General features: G+C 43.6%; 4 non-coding genes and 1 pseudogene across 4 annotated transcripts; all 5 read left to right on the forward strand.

The window, feature by feature from the left end:
- Window positions 1–5,212: 5,212 nt before the first annotated feature.
- On the forward strand, window positions 5,213–5,416 carry LOC130307498 (U2 spliceosomal RNA; annotated as a pseudogene).
- Window positions 5,417–7,500: 2,084 nt separating this feature from the next.
- On the forward strand, window positions 7,501–7,691 carry LOC130307481 (U2 spliceosomal RNA). The gene has a single exon (XR_008856659.1). It is a non-coding gene; the product is annotated as a U2 spliceosomal RNA (small nuclear RNA).
- Window positions 7,692–9,776: 2,085 nt separating this feature from the next.
- On the forward strand, window positions 9,777–9,967 carry LOC130307482 (U2 spliceosomal RNA). The gene has a single exon (XR_008856660.1). It is a non-coding gene; the product is annotated as a U2 spliceosomal RNA (small nuclear RNA).
- Window positions 9,968–12,051: 2,084 nt separating this feature from the next.
- On the forward strand, window positions 12,052–12,242 carry LOC130307483 (U2 spliceosomal RNA). Its single transcript, XR_008856661.1, has one exon. It is a non-coding gene; the product is annotated as a U2 spliceosomal RNA (small nuclear RNA).
- A 2,073-nt stretch (window positions 12,243–14,315) lies between these two features.
- On the forward strand, window positions 14,316–14,506 carry LOC130307484 (U2 spliceosomal RNA). The gene has a single exon (XR_008856662.1). It is a non-coding gene; the product is annotated as a U2 spliceosomal RNA (small nuclear RNA).
- Window positions 14,507–15,529: the final 1,023 nt, after the last annotated feature.

Genomic DNA, 15,529 nt, shown 5'->3' on the forward strand with positions numbered 1-15,529 from the left:
GGTTGACTGCCCCCCAGCCCAGAGTGTGCATGGAAAATTGTCTGGCAGCCTCCCTGACAGCAAGCAGTGATAGTGCCCATGAAGGGGACCTTGTTGGGCCCGCCCCTTTCACGGTTATCGCTTCTCGGCCTTTTGGCTAAGATCACGTGTGGATTTCTGTGCGTGGTTTGGGTTGAAAGGAGTGGTGATCGGGGCCCTCTTTACGGGGGGCCCTGGATTGTTGCTGAGCTGCGATCGTGGGTTTTACCTGCAAAAATGAGCGAGAAGGCGCGTGGACTTGAGGACACGGTGCGGATCTACGTTCCTGGCGAGCACCGGGGGACGATCGGACTTGACCAAATCGTTGTGGAGATTCTTCGCAAGCTTGATTACCTACAGGTATGGAATGTATTGGCTATACAGGATTTTCCTAGGCAAGGAATTTATGATATTACTTTTTGTGGTTCTGAGATTTGCCAGAGAGTCTATATGGATCTTGAAGAAATGAAGAGGAAAAGTGAGCCTGCTATAATGAAGAAGATTAAAGTGGAACCGTTATTTATGAATACAACAAAGGTAGTAATTGTCCACATGTATAATCCTAAGGTTTCTGATGAAATGGTTACAAACTTTTTGTTCCGGTATTGCGAGGAAGTGAAATTTATAGGAAGACTTAAGAACAAGTTTGGGTACTTTAATTGTAAGAGAAAGTTTATTGTAAAATTTAAAAAAGATGAAGGAATGCAAGATGGAAGGAAGAGCATACCACAGGTGTTTTCTATCGGAGGAGAGAGAGGTTTCTGCTTTTATGAAGGCCAGTTGCAATATTGTAGAAAGTGCCATGCCTATGGCCATGTGCAGGATTATTGCTCTGAGAAAGGAGAATGTTGCAGAAATTGTGGGAAAACTGGTCATGAAGCAAGTATCTGTACAGAGAAGAAGACATGTGATATCTGTGGAAGTGAGGAACATTTGGCAAGAGGCTGTGATATGTGGTATAAAAAGAAGAGAAGTTATGCTGATGCAGCTGGGAATAGAGGAGAACAAAGAGAAAAAGGGGGAGGGAGGTTTGTTCCTGGAGTTGGTGAGAGTGTGAGTGTGAGTGTTAATGTGGCACAGGTGGCTGAGGAAAGTTCTGTGATAGTGGAGCACATTAGCACTCAGGAGAGGTCAGGGGAGGAGGGTGTTTCCACTGCTGTGACTGGTGAGGAGACAGGTGTGGGAGGTGAATTTACCTTGGTGAAAAAGAAAAAAGCAAAAAAAGTGAAAGTGGTGGAGAAAATTGAGACAGTGTATGGTGATGTTCTTTCTAGTGAAGAGGCTATGGATGATATTGAATGTCCAAACCCAATTGTGGGGGAGGAGGAGGGAATGGAAGTTGTTGGGTCATCTCAGAGATCTCTAACACCTGGTCAGAGAGTTTCTCGCAGTAAGGAAGAAGAGGAGGAGGAAGATGAGGATGTGCAGGTTGTGAATAAAAGGTGTAAGACAGGGAGCTGGTCTCAGGATCAGGAAGCCCTTGTTCTTGGTAGTGATAATGAAATAGACAGGGACTCTAACATAGGGTCGCCTGATTGTTTTGCAAGTTTACATAGGAAAGTTGAAGGCCAAAATGTTAATTTCTAAGTTAAGATGGATTTTAAAGCATTTGGTTTTCTTTTCCTAGTTATTATGACTTTGGTTGTAACAACTATTAATGTAAGAAGTATTGAGTCTGAAATTAGGAGAGCTGCAATTTTTGATATTCTTGAGAATGTTAGAAGTGATGTGATATGTTTACAGGAGTGTGCAATAAAGTCAGCACCTTATGCAAATGAGTGGAAGTGTGGGCAGTCCTTCTGGTCCACATGTGCAGAAAACAAAAATGAAGGTGTTGGGATTTTATTGCGAAACAGGGACATTAAAGTTTTAAATTGCCAAACTTTAGTACCTGGTCGTTGTATGGTTTTAATTTTTGAGGTTTTGGGCCAGAGGATGAGAATTTTTAATGTGTATGCTCCAGCAGAAAAACAAGCACGTTTGTCTTTTTTAGAGTCCCTTAAGTTTTTTATCCCTGGTCGTGAAGATACTATTATTGTTGGCGATTTTAACTGCATTAGATCCGTCAATGATCGTGAGAGCTCTGCTGAGGTTAGAACTGATATTACTTCCAATGTTTTAAATCAAATTATTCAAGACTTGCATTTTACTGATGTTGGACTGATAGTTAGCACTGATGAAAGATATACGTACATATCAGATAGTGGCCGCTGTAAATCCCGGATCGATTACATCCTGGTCTCTGATGGGATTAAGGTGGTCCGGTGCAATCAAATGATGTCAACTTTCTCAGACCACAAGATGGTGTCGGCTGAGATAAGTGTCACAGAGTCCCTTCATTTTGGGAGGGGGCTCTGGAAATTAAATGTAAGTCTATTGGAAGATGAGGAAGTAATGGCTGGTTTTAATCATGTGTTTTTATCCTGTGTTTCTAAACAACCTGATTTTAGTAATGTCTTAGTGTGGTGGGAATGGGCTAAAGGAGAGTTTTCTAATTTCTTTAAGATGTTTTGCATAAAGAGAGCACAAGAGAAGAGGAGGAGTGATGAAAGGCTTGTATCCCGGTTAGAGACTCTCTATAAGTTTAAACGTGTTGGTGTGGAGGTGGAGGATGAGATTGTTAAGGTGAAGGGGGAGATGAAAAAAAGGTTGTTGGAAAAGGGAAGGAATATTGTATATAAGTCTAAAGTGCAGCACCTAGAAGAAAATGAGCAGTGTACACGGTATTTCTTTAAAAAATGTTTTAATGCTAAAGGTGTTTTTAAATCTGTTTTTACCCCTACGGGGGAAGTTTTTGGAGAGGAGATGGTGAAGGAGATTGGCAGATTTTATGAGACACTCTTTAGTAATAAGAGCAGAGCCAGTGAGACGGAGATGAATGATTATTGTAATATTTTGGAGAATAATGTTCCTGTTGAAAAAGTAGATTTTTTGATTGATGATGTTAGTGAAGGAGAGATCAAGCAGGCCCTGGATAAGATGGCCAAAGGGAAGACACCAGGCTGTGATGGTCTCCCCGCTGAGTTTTATTCCGCGTTCTGGAATATTTTAAGTAAAGAGTTTACACGGGTGGTGCAATATGTTTTTAACTCAGGTGTTTTAGCTGAATCTATGAAGAAAGGGGTCATAACATTAATTCATAAAAAAGGTGATGGCAGAGATCTTAAAAATTGGAGACCTATAACTTTATTAAATTGTGACTACAAGATAATTGCTAAGATTGTGGCTAATAGACTGAGTGATGTAGTGGACCACCTTGTGGGAGAATACCAAGTTTGTGCAGTACCGAAAAGAAAAATAACAGATAATTTATTGCTTTTAAGAGACTCTATTTATTACAGTAACTTTAACAAGAATGCACTGTTTGTTGAGTCCATAGATTTCGAAAAGGCTTATGATAAGGTTGCACATGATTTTATGTTCATTGCTTTAAAACACTTAGGTATTCCAGAAAAGTTATTATCTGTTATTATGAGTTTTTATCATGGGGTGACAAGTCAGATTTTAGTAAATGGGCATGTGGGGCCTGCTTTTAATGTCTTGTCTGGAGTCAGACAGGGATGCCCACTCTCCCCAATTCTGTTTATATGCGTTATAGAGGGCCTGTTGAAGAATGTGCAGAAAGATAAATGTGTGAGTGGTGTTTTTATTCCAGGTAGTGATGGTAGTAAGTTAAAGGTTTTAAGTTATATGGACGATGTGGTTTTTACTTGTACATCCCAAGCAGATCTCAACAGAGTAAATTTGCATGTGAGGATTTTTTGTTGTGTGGCTGGGATGAATGTGAACTGGGGGAAGTGCCAATTATGCAGTTTTGGGAACCAAGAGAATATAGTAGTGGATGGTGTTAAGGAAAAAGAAGACATTGAAGTGCTAGGAGTGATATTTGATAAAGACCTCAAAGGAAAGAAAAGTTATGAGACTTTGGACAGTAAAATTGAGAAGAAGCTATCCTTCTGGAGGTTAAGGAACTTGTCACTTAAAGGGAAAGTTCTTATCATTAAGTCTGTAATCCTACCGCTTCTCTTGTATACGGCTATGGTGCTTCCTCCAGGGAAGTTATGGACTAGGAGAGTCACAAGGAAGCTTTTTGTGTTCTTCTGGGGGTCTAAGATGGAGAAAATGAGAAGAGAAGAAGTGATGAAGAGTATGAATTTGGGCGGATATAACTTTCCAAACATTGATCTGTTTTTAAAGGTGCACTATTTTCTTTTAATTTTTAAATTGATACAGTGCAATAATAGGGCGGCAGACATGAGTAAATACCTTGCAGGATGGTTGTTTTCCAAATGGGGCTGGTGTGAGAGGGATTTGAGGAGACCCATAGCACATGTGATACCTACCTTCTATGTGCTCCTCAGGTCTTTCAATAATCAATTTGGTTTGAGCTCTTTAGGTGAACCTGATAAAAAGAAAATAGAACAAGAAATAAGGAAAAATGAGAGATTATATGAAGTACCATTCTGCACTAATGCTCAGTCTGTGAAGATTTGGAAGTTTTTTAAAGTTATTGGACTATCAAACAGACAAAAAGACGTTAGTTGGATGTCCTTTCATGGCTGCCTCCCAACCCGATCTTTTTTAAATGGAAGAGGTTTGAGAATAAGTGACAGATGCCCAAGAGAGGGTTGTGGAGGTAGAGAAGACTTAGTGCACCTTTATTGGGACTGTTTTTATGCAAAAGAATTTTTTATGTTTTTAAAGAAGTTTTTAATCCAACTCACTGGATATAACAGTTTTTCTTTTGAGAAAGTTTTTATTGGTCAAGATCTTAGTAAAAAGGAAGATACACGTACTAATTGGATTCTTTTTTCTGTTTTTAAAGAGGTTTTATGGGACTCACGCAATTTGCTTGTTTTTAAAAATGTTGTTATTTCTCCGAGGGAATTGAAAAGATTGTTTTTAGGAAGGATTTTTACTATCTTTCTACTGGACAAAAAGAGAATTGGTGAAGAAGAAGCGGAGAAAATCTGGATGCATACACGATGGAAAAATTTATAAGAAGTACGTAAAGGAGAAAGCTGTAAGTTTTTGACCAATTTCTGTGATTGTTTTTGACATGTTTTTTTGTTTTGTTGTTTGGTCACTTTTTCTTGGCACTCGGTTCCCTTAGTTAGTTTTTTCCGTATGATGTTTTTTCAGATATTGTTTTAAGTGACGAGTCTTGGTAGGTGACCTGATGATCGTCCAAACAATAGTCTGTAACTGAGGAAAAAAAAAAAAAAAAAAAAAAAAAAAAAAAAAATCTGTTCTTATCAGTTTAATATCTGATACGTCCCCTATCTGGGGACCATATATTAAATGGATTTTTGAGAACGGGGGCCGATTTCGAAGCTTGCTTCCGTCGCCCTATGCATTGACCCGATATGGCAGTATCTTCGGGTACAGTGCACCACCCCCTTACAGGGTTAAAAAGAAAGATTCCTACTTTCATTGCTACCTGCTTGCTGGCTAGCCAGCTAGCCAGCCCTGTGGGCCTTGCTGCTGCAGCCAAAAAACAAAAGGTGGTGCTGCTGCTGCTGCTTCTGCTGCTTCTGCTTGTGTCTGGCCGCTGTTGGAGCGTCCAGGCACAGGACTTCTGCTGCTGCTGACTAAATGGCCTCCTTAATTGGATCATTTGAGTAGCCAGCACACCTGTGCAGGTAGGGCATGACATGATAGGCAGCTGCCTTGATAGCGGGTGGGTGCTGAATGTTCCTAATTGACAAAATAAGATTAATGCTTATGAAGAAATATAAAATCTCATCCCTTCCCCAATATCGCGCCACACCCCTACCCCTTAATTCCCTGGTTGAACTTGATGGACATATGTCTTTTTTCGACCGTACTAACTATGTAACTATGTAACATAACATGGGGGGGGGGGTCTCCTGGCTGTTCACACAGGTGTGTCATTGCTGTACATTGACCATGCATTGCTTCTGTGGTATTGCAAAGGCAAAGACAAATGCTTCCAGCCATCCATTGCACTAATGGATTGGTCATCAGCTGGCTGTCTATGTCCCGCATCAATATAGACCAAAGTACAGAGGGTTAGGCTATGCTATTGTGCACCTACCTGATGCATCAGAAGGTGCGAGGCCCTTGCTAAATTCTGTGCACAGACTTTGAGATCTATACTTTAGACTGTATCTAAACCTGCTCCAACATGGACTGACATTCTGGCCTACTTTCAGCCGATGCGACTTGTCTGTCGCTGAACAGTCGCTTTTTATGTATTCAGCACCTATGTATAATGTTGTAAAAATGCTCTAGAAGCTAAAGTCGCAGAAATGTCACACATATTTGGCCTGCAACTTTCTGTGCGACAAATTCAGACAGGAAAAATCAGTATAAATCCTTAGAAAATTATCCCCCAGTGTCTCCATCTGCTGGCGGTATTGAATAAGCATTGCTGCACTGATGGGGTATGCATTAGACGAAAAAAAAGAAGAAAAAGAAGAATAATACGCCCAGAAAAGAGGCGAAAAGGAGAAAAACGTAAAAAAACGTGAAAAAAAAGTAAGAGGAAGAGAAGGGAAAAAAAGGTGGAAATGGGTTTAAAAGTGATTTCGGCGGAGAAATATATATATATATATATATATATATATATATATATATATATATATACGCGCACACACACACATATATATAAACGTATTCTCCGTTGAGATATTGCAGCCGCTGCTGTGTCCAGGCCCAGGAGCCTTAGCACTGTGCTGTGATGTCACTCAATACCACTGACATCACTAGGTGTAAACAACATCTCTCCTTTGCTGTGTATGTGACTATGGAGCTGTTTGGTGATGTCGTCTATTATGGCCTTCATAGAAGCAACAGGAGATTGTTGCATCCATCTAGAACCCTCAGAACTACAGTGCTATGATGTCACTGACTTCCACAGGCCTTGCAGAGTGTAAACAACAACAACCCAGCTTTGTTGTGTATGTAACCATAGGGATTTGTGATGTCACCTAGAACCTTCACAGCAGCGACAGCTTTATGAGGAGCATCAGCACTGCTCTGCCTGAGCAGAACCATCACCGCCATAGGTTGTCAAATAACCCGGATTTAACCCACACAGGTAAGTCCAATGGGGTGCAGGCATGTCCTCTATGCTTACAGCTTCCCGTGGGTGTTGGTTTGATACCGTTTGGGGACAGCCAAGGAGGCATCTGCAGGCAACAAAGGTAGGTGTGTGCTTGTGTGTGTGTTTCCTATGCAGATCCTAAGCCCAGTGTCACATGCAAGTAGGAGGAGTAAGAAGGGTTCCTGGCAAATCCGGGTTATGGATTGCATTTAAAAAGGCCCCGTGGGAGTGCAATGGGCCCCTGTCTTGCTGCTTAGCAATAATGGTATGGGTTTAGGTTCTGCTGTGTGTACTGGTGGTTGACTGCCCCCCAGCCCAGAGTGTGCATGGAAAATTGTCTGGCAGCCTCCCTGACAGCAAGCAGTGATAGTGCCCATGAAGGGGACCTTGTTGGGCCCGCCCCTTTCACGGTTATCGCTTCTCGGCCTTTTGGCTAAGATCAAGTGTAGTATCTGTTCTTATCAGTTTAATATCTGATACGTCCCCTATCTGGGGACCATATATTAAATGGATTTTTGAGAACGGGGGCCGATTTCGAAGCTTGCTTCCGTCGCCCTATGCATTGACCCGATATGGCAGTATCTTCGGGTACAGTGCACCACCCCCTTACAGGGTTAAAAAGAAAGATTCCTACTTTCATTGCTACCTGCTTGCTGGCTAGCCAGCTAGCCAGCCCTGTGGGCCTTGCTGCTGCAGCCAAAAAACAAAAGGTGGTGCTGCTGCTGCTGCTTCTGCTGCTTCTGCTTGTGTCTGGCCGCTGTTGGAGCGTCCAGGCACAGGACTTCTGCTGCTGCTGACTAAATGGCCTCCTTAATTGGATCATTTGAGTAGCCAGCACACCTGTGCAGGTAGGGCATGACATGATAGGCAGCTGCCTTGATAGCGGGTGGGTGCTGAATGTTCCTAATTGACAAAATAAGATTAATGCTTATGAAGAAATATAAAATCTCATCCCTTCCCCAATATCGCGCCACACCCCTACCCCTTAATTCCCTGGTTGAACTTGATGGACATATGTCTTTTTTCGACCGTACTAACTATGTAACTATGTAACATAACATGGGGGGGGGGGGTCTCCTGGCTGTTCACACAGGTGTGTCATTGCTGTACATTGACCATGCATTGCTTCTGTGGTATTGCAAAGGCAAAGACAAATGCTTCCAGCCATCCATTGCACTAATGGATTGGTCATCAGCTGGCTGTCTATGTCCCGCATCAATATAGACCAAAGTACAGAGGGTTAGGCTATGCTATTGTGCACCTACCTGATGCATCAGAAGGTGCAAGGCCCTTGCTAAATTCTGTGCACAGACTTTGAGATCTATACTTTAGACTGTATCTAAACCTGCTCCAACATGGACTGACATTCTGGCCTACTTTCAGCCGATGCGACTTGTCTGTCGCTGAACAGTCGCTTTTTATGTATTCAGCACCTATGTATAATGTTGTAAAAATGCTCTAGAAGCTAAAGTCGCAGAAATGTCACACATATTTGGCCTGCAACTTTCTGTGCGACAAATTCAGACAGGAAAAATCAGTATAAATCCTTAGAAAATTATCCCCCAGTGTCTCCATCTGCTGGCGGTATTGAATAAGCATTGCTGCACTGATGGGGTATGCATTAGACGAAAAAAAAGAAGAAAAAGAAGAATAATACGCCCAGAAAAGAGGCGAAAAGGAGAAAAACGTAAAAAAACGTGAAAAAAAAGTAAGAGGAAGAGAAGGGAAAAAAAGGTGGAAATGGGTTTAAAAGTGATTTCGGCGGAGAAATATATATATATATATATATATATATATATATATATATATATATATACGCGCACACACACACATATATATAAACGTATTCTCCGTTGAGATATTGCAGCCGCTGCTGTGTCCAGGCCCAGGAGCCTTAGCACTGTGCTGTGATGTCACTCAATACCACTGACATCACTAGGTGTAAACAACATCTCTCCTTTGCTGTGTATGTGACTATGGAGCTGTTTGGTGATGTCGTCTATTATGGCCTTCATAGAAGCAACAGGAGATTGTTGCATCCATCTAGAACCCTCAGAACTACAGTGCTATGATGTCACTGACTTCCACAGGCCTTGCAGAGTGTAAACAACAACAACCCAGCTTTGTTGTGTATGTAACCATAGGGATTTGTGATGTCACCTAGAACCTTCACAGCAGCGACAGCTTTATGAGGAGCATCAGCACTGCTCTGCCTGAGCAGAACCATCACCGCCATAGGTTGTCAAATAACCCGGATTTAACCCACACAGGTAAGTCCAATGGGGTGCAGGCATGTCCTCTATGCTTACAGCTTCCCGTGGGTGTTGGTTTGATACCGTTTGGGGACAGCCAAGGAGGCATCTGCAGGCAACAAAGGTAGGTGTGTGCTTGTGTGTGTGTTTCCTATGCAGATCCTAAGCCCAGTGTCACATGCAAGTAGGAGGAGTAAGAAGGGTTCCTGGCAAATCCGGGTTATGGATTGCATTTAAAAAGGCCCCGTGGGAGTGCAATGGGCCCCTGTCTTGCTGCTTAGCAATAATGGTATGGGTTTAGGTTCTGCTGTGTGTACTGGTGGTTGACTGCCCCCCAGCCCAGAGTGTGCATGGAAAATTGTCTGGCAGCCTCCCTGACAGCAAGCAGTGATAGTGCCCATGAAGGGGACCTTGTTGGGCCCGCCCCTTTCACGGTTATCGCTTCTCGGCCTTTTGGCTAAGATCAAGTGTAGTATCTGTTCTTATCAGTTTAATATCTGATACGTCCCCTATCTGGGGACCATATATTAAATGGATTTTTGAGAACGGGGGCCGATTTCGAAGCTTGCTTCCGTCGCCCTATGCATTGACCCGATATGGCAGTATCTTCGGGTACAGTGCACCACCCCCTTACAGGGTTAAAAAGAAAGATTCCTACTTTCATTGCTACCTGCTTGCTGGCTAGCCAGCTAGCCAGCCCTGTGGGCCTTGCTGCTGCAGCCAAAAAACAAAAGGTGGTGCTGCTGCTGCTGCTTCTGCTGCTTCTGCTTGTGTCTGGCCGCTGTTGGAGCGTCCAGGCACAGGACTTCTGCTGCTGCTGACTAAATGGCCTCCTTAATTGGATCATTTGAGTAGCCAGCACACCTGTGCAGGTAGGGCATGACATGATAGGCAGCTGCCTTGATAGCGGGTGGGTGCTGAATGTTCCTAATTGACAAAATAAGATTAATGCTTATGAAGAAATATAAAATCTCATCCCTTCCCCAATATCGCGCCACACCCCTACCCCTTAATTCCCTGGTTGAACTTGATGGACATATGTCTTTTTTCGACCGTACTAACTATGTAACTATGTAACATAACATGGGGGGGGGGGTCTCCTGGCTGTTCACACAGGTGTGTCATTGCTGTACATTGACCATGCATTGCTTCTGTGGTATTGCAAAGGCAAAGACAAATGCTTCCAGCCATCCATTGCACTAATGGATTGGTCATCAGCTGGCTGTCTATGTCCCGCATCAATATAGACCAAAGTACAGAGGGTTAGGCTATGCTATTGTGCACCTACCTGATGCATCAGAAGGTGCGAGGCCCTTGCTAAATTCTGTGCACAGACTTTGAGATCTATACTTTAGACTGTATCTAAACCTGCTCCAACATGGACTGACATTCTGGCCTACTTTCAGCCGATGCGACTTGTCTGTCGCTGAACAGTCGCTTTTTATGTATTCAGCACCTATGTATAATGTTGTAAAAATGCTCTAGAAGCTAAAGTCGCAGAAATGTCACACATATTTGGCCTGCAACTTTCTGTGCGACAAATTCAGACAGGAAAAATCAGTATAAATCCTTAGAAAATTATCCCCCAGTGTCTCCATCTGCTGGCGGTATTGAATAAGCATTGCTGCACTGATGGGGTATGCATTAGACGAAAAAAAAGAAGAAAAAGAAGAATAATACGCCCAGAAAAGAGGCGAAAAGGAGAAAAACGTAAAAAAACGTGAAAAAAAAGTAAGAGGAAGAGAAGGGAAAAAAAGGTGGAAATGGGTTTAAAAGTGATTTCGGCGGAGAAATATATATATATATATATATATATATATATATATATATATATATATACGCGCACACACACACATATATATAAACGTATTCTCCGTTGAGATATTGCAGCCGCTGCTGTGTCCAGGCCCAGGAGCCTTAGCACTGTGCTGTGATGTCACTCAATACCACTGACATCACTAGGTGTAAACAACATCTCTCCTTTGCTGTGTATGTGACTATGGAGCTGTTTGGTGATGTCGTCTATTATGGCCTTCATAGAAGCAACAGGAGATTGTTGCATCCATCTAGAACCCTCAGAACTACAGTGCTATGATGTCACTGACTTCCACAGGCCTTGCAGAGTGTAAACAACAACAACCCAGCTTTGTTGTGTATGTAACCATAGGGATTTGTGATGTCACCTAGAACCTTCACAGCAGCGACAGCTTTATGAGGAGCATCAGCACTGCTCTGCCTGAGCAGAACCATCACCGCCATAGGTTGTCAAATAACCCGGATTTAACCCACACAGGTAAGTCCAATGGGGTGCAGGCATGTCCTCTATGCTTACAGCTTCCCGTGGGTGTTGGTTTGATACCGTTTGGGGACAGCCAAGGAGGCATCTGCAGGCAACAAAGGTAGGTGTGTGCTTGTGTGTGTGTTTCCTATGCAGATCCTAAGCCCAGTGTCACATGCAAGTAGGAGGAGTAAGAAGGGTTCCTGGCAAATCCGGGTTATGGATTGCATTTAAAAAGGCCCCGTGGGAGTGCAATGGGCCCCTGTCTTGCTGCTTAGCAATAATGGTATGGGTTTAGGTTCTGCTGTGTGTACTGGTGGTTGACTGCCCCCCAGCCCAGAGTGTGCATGGAAAATTGTCTGGCAGCCTCCCTGACAGCAAGCAGTGATAGTGCCCATGAAGGGGACCTTGTTGGGCCCGCCCCTTTCACGGTTATCGCTTCTCGGCCTTTTGGCTAAGATCAAGTGTAGTATCTGTTCTTATCAGTTTAATATCTGATACGTCCCCTATCTGGGGACCATATATTAAATGGATTTTTGAGAACGGGGGCCGATTTCGAAGCTTGCTTCCGTCGCCCTATGCATTGACCCGATATGGCAGTATCTTCGGGTACAGTGCACCACCCCCTTACAGGGTTAAAAAGAAAGATTCCTACTTTCATTGCTACCTGCTTGCTGGCTAGCCAGCTAGCCAGCCCTGTGGGCCTTGCTGCTGCAGCCAAAAAACAAAAGGTTCTGCTGCTTCTGCTTGTGTCTGGCCGCTGTTGGAGCGTCCAGGCACAGGACTTCTGCTGCTGCTGACTAAATGGCCTCCTTAATTGGATCATTTGAGTAGCCAGCACACCTGTGCAGGTAGGGCATGACATGATAGGCAGCTGCCTTGATAGCGGGTGGGTGCTGAATGTTCCTAATTGACAAAATAAGATTAATGCTTATGAAGAAATATAAAATCTCATCCCTTCCCCAATATCGCGCCACACCCCTACCCCTTAATTCCCTGGTTGAACTTGATGGACATATGTCTTTTTTCGACCGTACTAACTATGTAACTATGTAACATAACATGGGGGGGGGGGGGGTCTCCTGGCTGTTCACACAGGTGTGTCATTGCTGTACATTGACCATGCATTGCTTCTGTGGTATTGCAAAGGCAAAGACAAATGCTTCCAGCCATCCATTGCACTAATGGATTGGTCATCAGCTGGCTGTCTATGTCCCGCATCAATATAGACCAAAGTACAGAGGGTTAGGCTATGCTATTGTGCACCTACCTGATGCATCAGAAGGTGCGAGGCCCTTGCTAAATTCTGTGCACAGACTTTGAGATCTATACTTTAGACTGTATCTAAACCTGCTCCAACATGGACTGACATTCTGGCCTACTTTCAGCCGATGCGACTTGTCTGTCGCTGAACAGTCGCTTTTTATGTATTCAGCACCTATGTATAATGTTGTAAAAATGCTCTAGAAGCTAAAGTCGCAGAAATGTCACACATATTTGGCCTGCAACTTTCTGTGCGACAAATTCAGACAGGAAAAATCAGTATAAATCCTTAGAAAATTATCCCCCAGTGTCTCCATCTGCTGGCGGTATTGAATAAGCATTGCTGCACTGATGGGGTATGCATTAGACGAAAAAAAAGAAGAAAAAGAAGAATAATACGCCCAGAAAAGAGGCGAAAAGGAGAAAAACGTAAAAAAACGTGAAAAAAAAGTAAGAGGAAGAGAAGGGAAAAAAAGGTGGAAATGGGTTTAAAAGTGATTTCGGCAGAGAAATATATATATATATATATATATATATATATATATATATATATATATATATACGCGCACACACACACATATATATAAACGTATTCTCCGTTGAGATATTGCAGCCGCTGCTGTGTCCAGGCCCAGGAGCCTTAGCACTGTGCTGTGATGTCACTCAATACCACTGACATCACTAGGTGTAAACAACATCTCTCCTTTGCTGTGTATGTGACTATGGAGCTGTTTGGTGATGTCGTCTATTATGGCCTTCATAGAAGCAACAGGAGATTGTTGCATCCATCTAGAACCCTCAGAACTACAGTGCTATGATGTCACTGACTTCCACAGGCCTTGCAGAGTGTAAACAACAACAACCCAGCTTTGTTGTGTATGTAACCATAGGGATTTGTGATGTCACCTAGAACCTTCACAGCAGCGACAGCTTTATGAGGAGCATCAGCACTGCTCTGCCTGAGCAGAACCATCACCGCCATAGGTTGTCAAATAACCCGGATTTAACCCACACAGGTAAGTCCAATGGGGTGCAGGCATGTCCTCTATGCTTACAGCTTCCCGTGGGTGTTGGTTTGATACCGTTTGGGGACAGCCAAGGAGGCATCTGCAGGCAACAAAGGTAGGTGTGTGCTTGTGTGTGTGTTTCCTATGCAGATCCTAAGCCCAGTGTCACATGCAAGTAGGAGGAGTAAGAAGGGTTCCTGGCAAATCCGGGTTATGGATTGCATTTAAAAAGGCCCCGTGGGAGTGCAATGGGCCCCTGTCTTGCTGCTTAGCAATAATGGTATGGGTTTAGGTTCTGCTGTGTGTACTGGTGGTTGACTGCCCCCCAGCCCAGAGTGTGCATGGAAAATTGTCTGGCAGCCTCCCTGACAGCAAGCAGTGATAGTGCCCATGAAGGGGACCTTGTTGGGCCCGCCCCTTTCACGGTTATCGCTTCTCGGCCTTTTGGCTAAGATCAAGTGTAGTATCTGTTCTTATCAGTTTAATATCTGATACGTCCCCTATCTGGGGACCATATATTAAATGGATTTTTGAGAACGGGGGCCGATTTCGAAGCTTGCTTCCGTCGCCCTATGCATTGACCCGATATGGCAGTATCTTCGGGTACAGTGCACCACCCCCTTACAGGGTTAAAAAGAAAGATTCCTACTTTCATTGCTACCTGCTTGCTGGCTAGCCAGCTAGCCAGCCCTGTGGGCCTTGCTGCTGCAGCCAAAAAACAAAAGGTGGTGCTGCTGCTGCTGCTTCTGCTGCTTCTGCTTGTGTCTGGCCGCTGTTGGAGCGTCCAGGCACAGGACTTCTGCTGCTGCTGACTAAATGGCCTCCTTAATTGGATCATTTGAGTAGCCAGCACACCTGTGCAGGTAGGGCATGACATGATAGGCAGCTGCCTTGATAGCGGGTGGGTGCTGAATGTTCCTAATTGACAAAATAAGATTAATGCTTATGAAGAAATATAAAATCTCATCCCTTCCCCAATATCGCGCCACACCCCTACCCCTTAATTCCCTGGTTGAACTTGATGGACATATGTCTTTTTTCGACCGTACTAACTATGTAACTATGTAACATAACATGGGGGGGGGGGTCTCCTGGCTGTTCACACAGGTGTGTCATTGCTGTACATTGACCATGCATTGCTTCTGTGGTATTGCAAAGGCAAAGACAAATGCTTCCAGCCATCCATTGCACTAATGGATTGGTCATCAGCTGGCTGTCTATGTCCCGCATCAATATAGACCAAAGTACAGAGGGTTAGGCTATGCTATTGTGCACCTACCTGATGCATCAGAAGGTGCGAGGCCCTTGCTAAATTCTGTGCACAGACTTTGAGATCTATACTTTAGACTGTATCTAAACCTGCTCCAACATGGACTGACATTCTGGCCTACTTTCAGCCGATGCGACTTGTCTGTCGCTGAACAGTCGCTTTTTATGTATTCAGCACCTATGTATAATGTTGTAAAAATGCTCTAGAAGCTAAAGTCGCAGAAATGTCACACATATTTGGCCTGCAACTTTCTGTGCGACAAATTCAGACAGGAAAAATCAGTATAAATCCTTAGAAAATTATCCCCCAGTGTCTCCATCTGCTGGCGGTATTGAATAAGCATTGCTGCACTGATGGGGTATGCATTAGACG

The sequence above is a fragment of the Hyla sarda genome, unplaced genomic scaffold (assembly GCF_029499605.1).
Source record: "Hyla sarda isolate aHylSar1 unplaced genomic scaffold, aHylSar1.hap1 scaffold_1426, whole genome shotgun sequence".
NCBI classification, from domain to species: Eukaryota; Metazoa; Chordata; class Amphibia; order Anura; family Hylidae; genus Hyla; species Hyla sarda.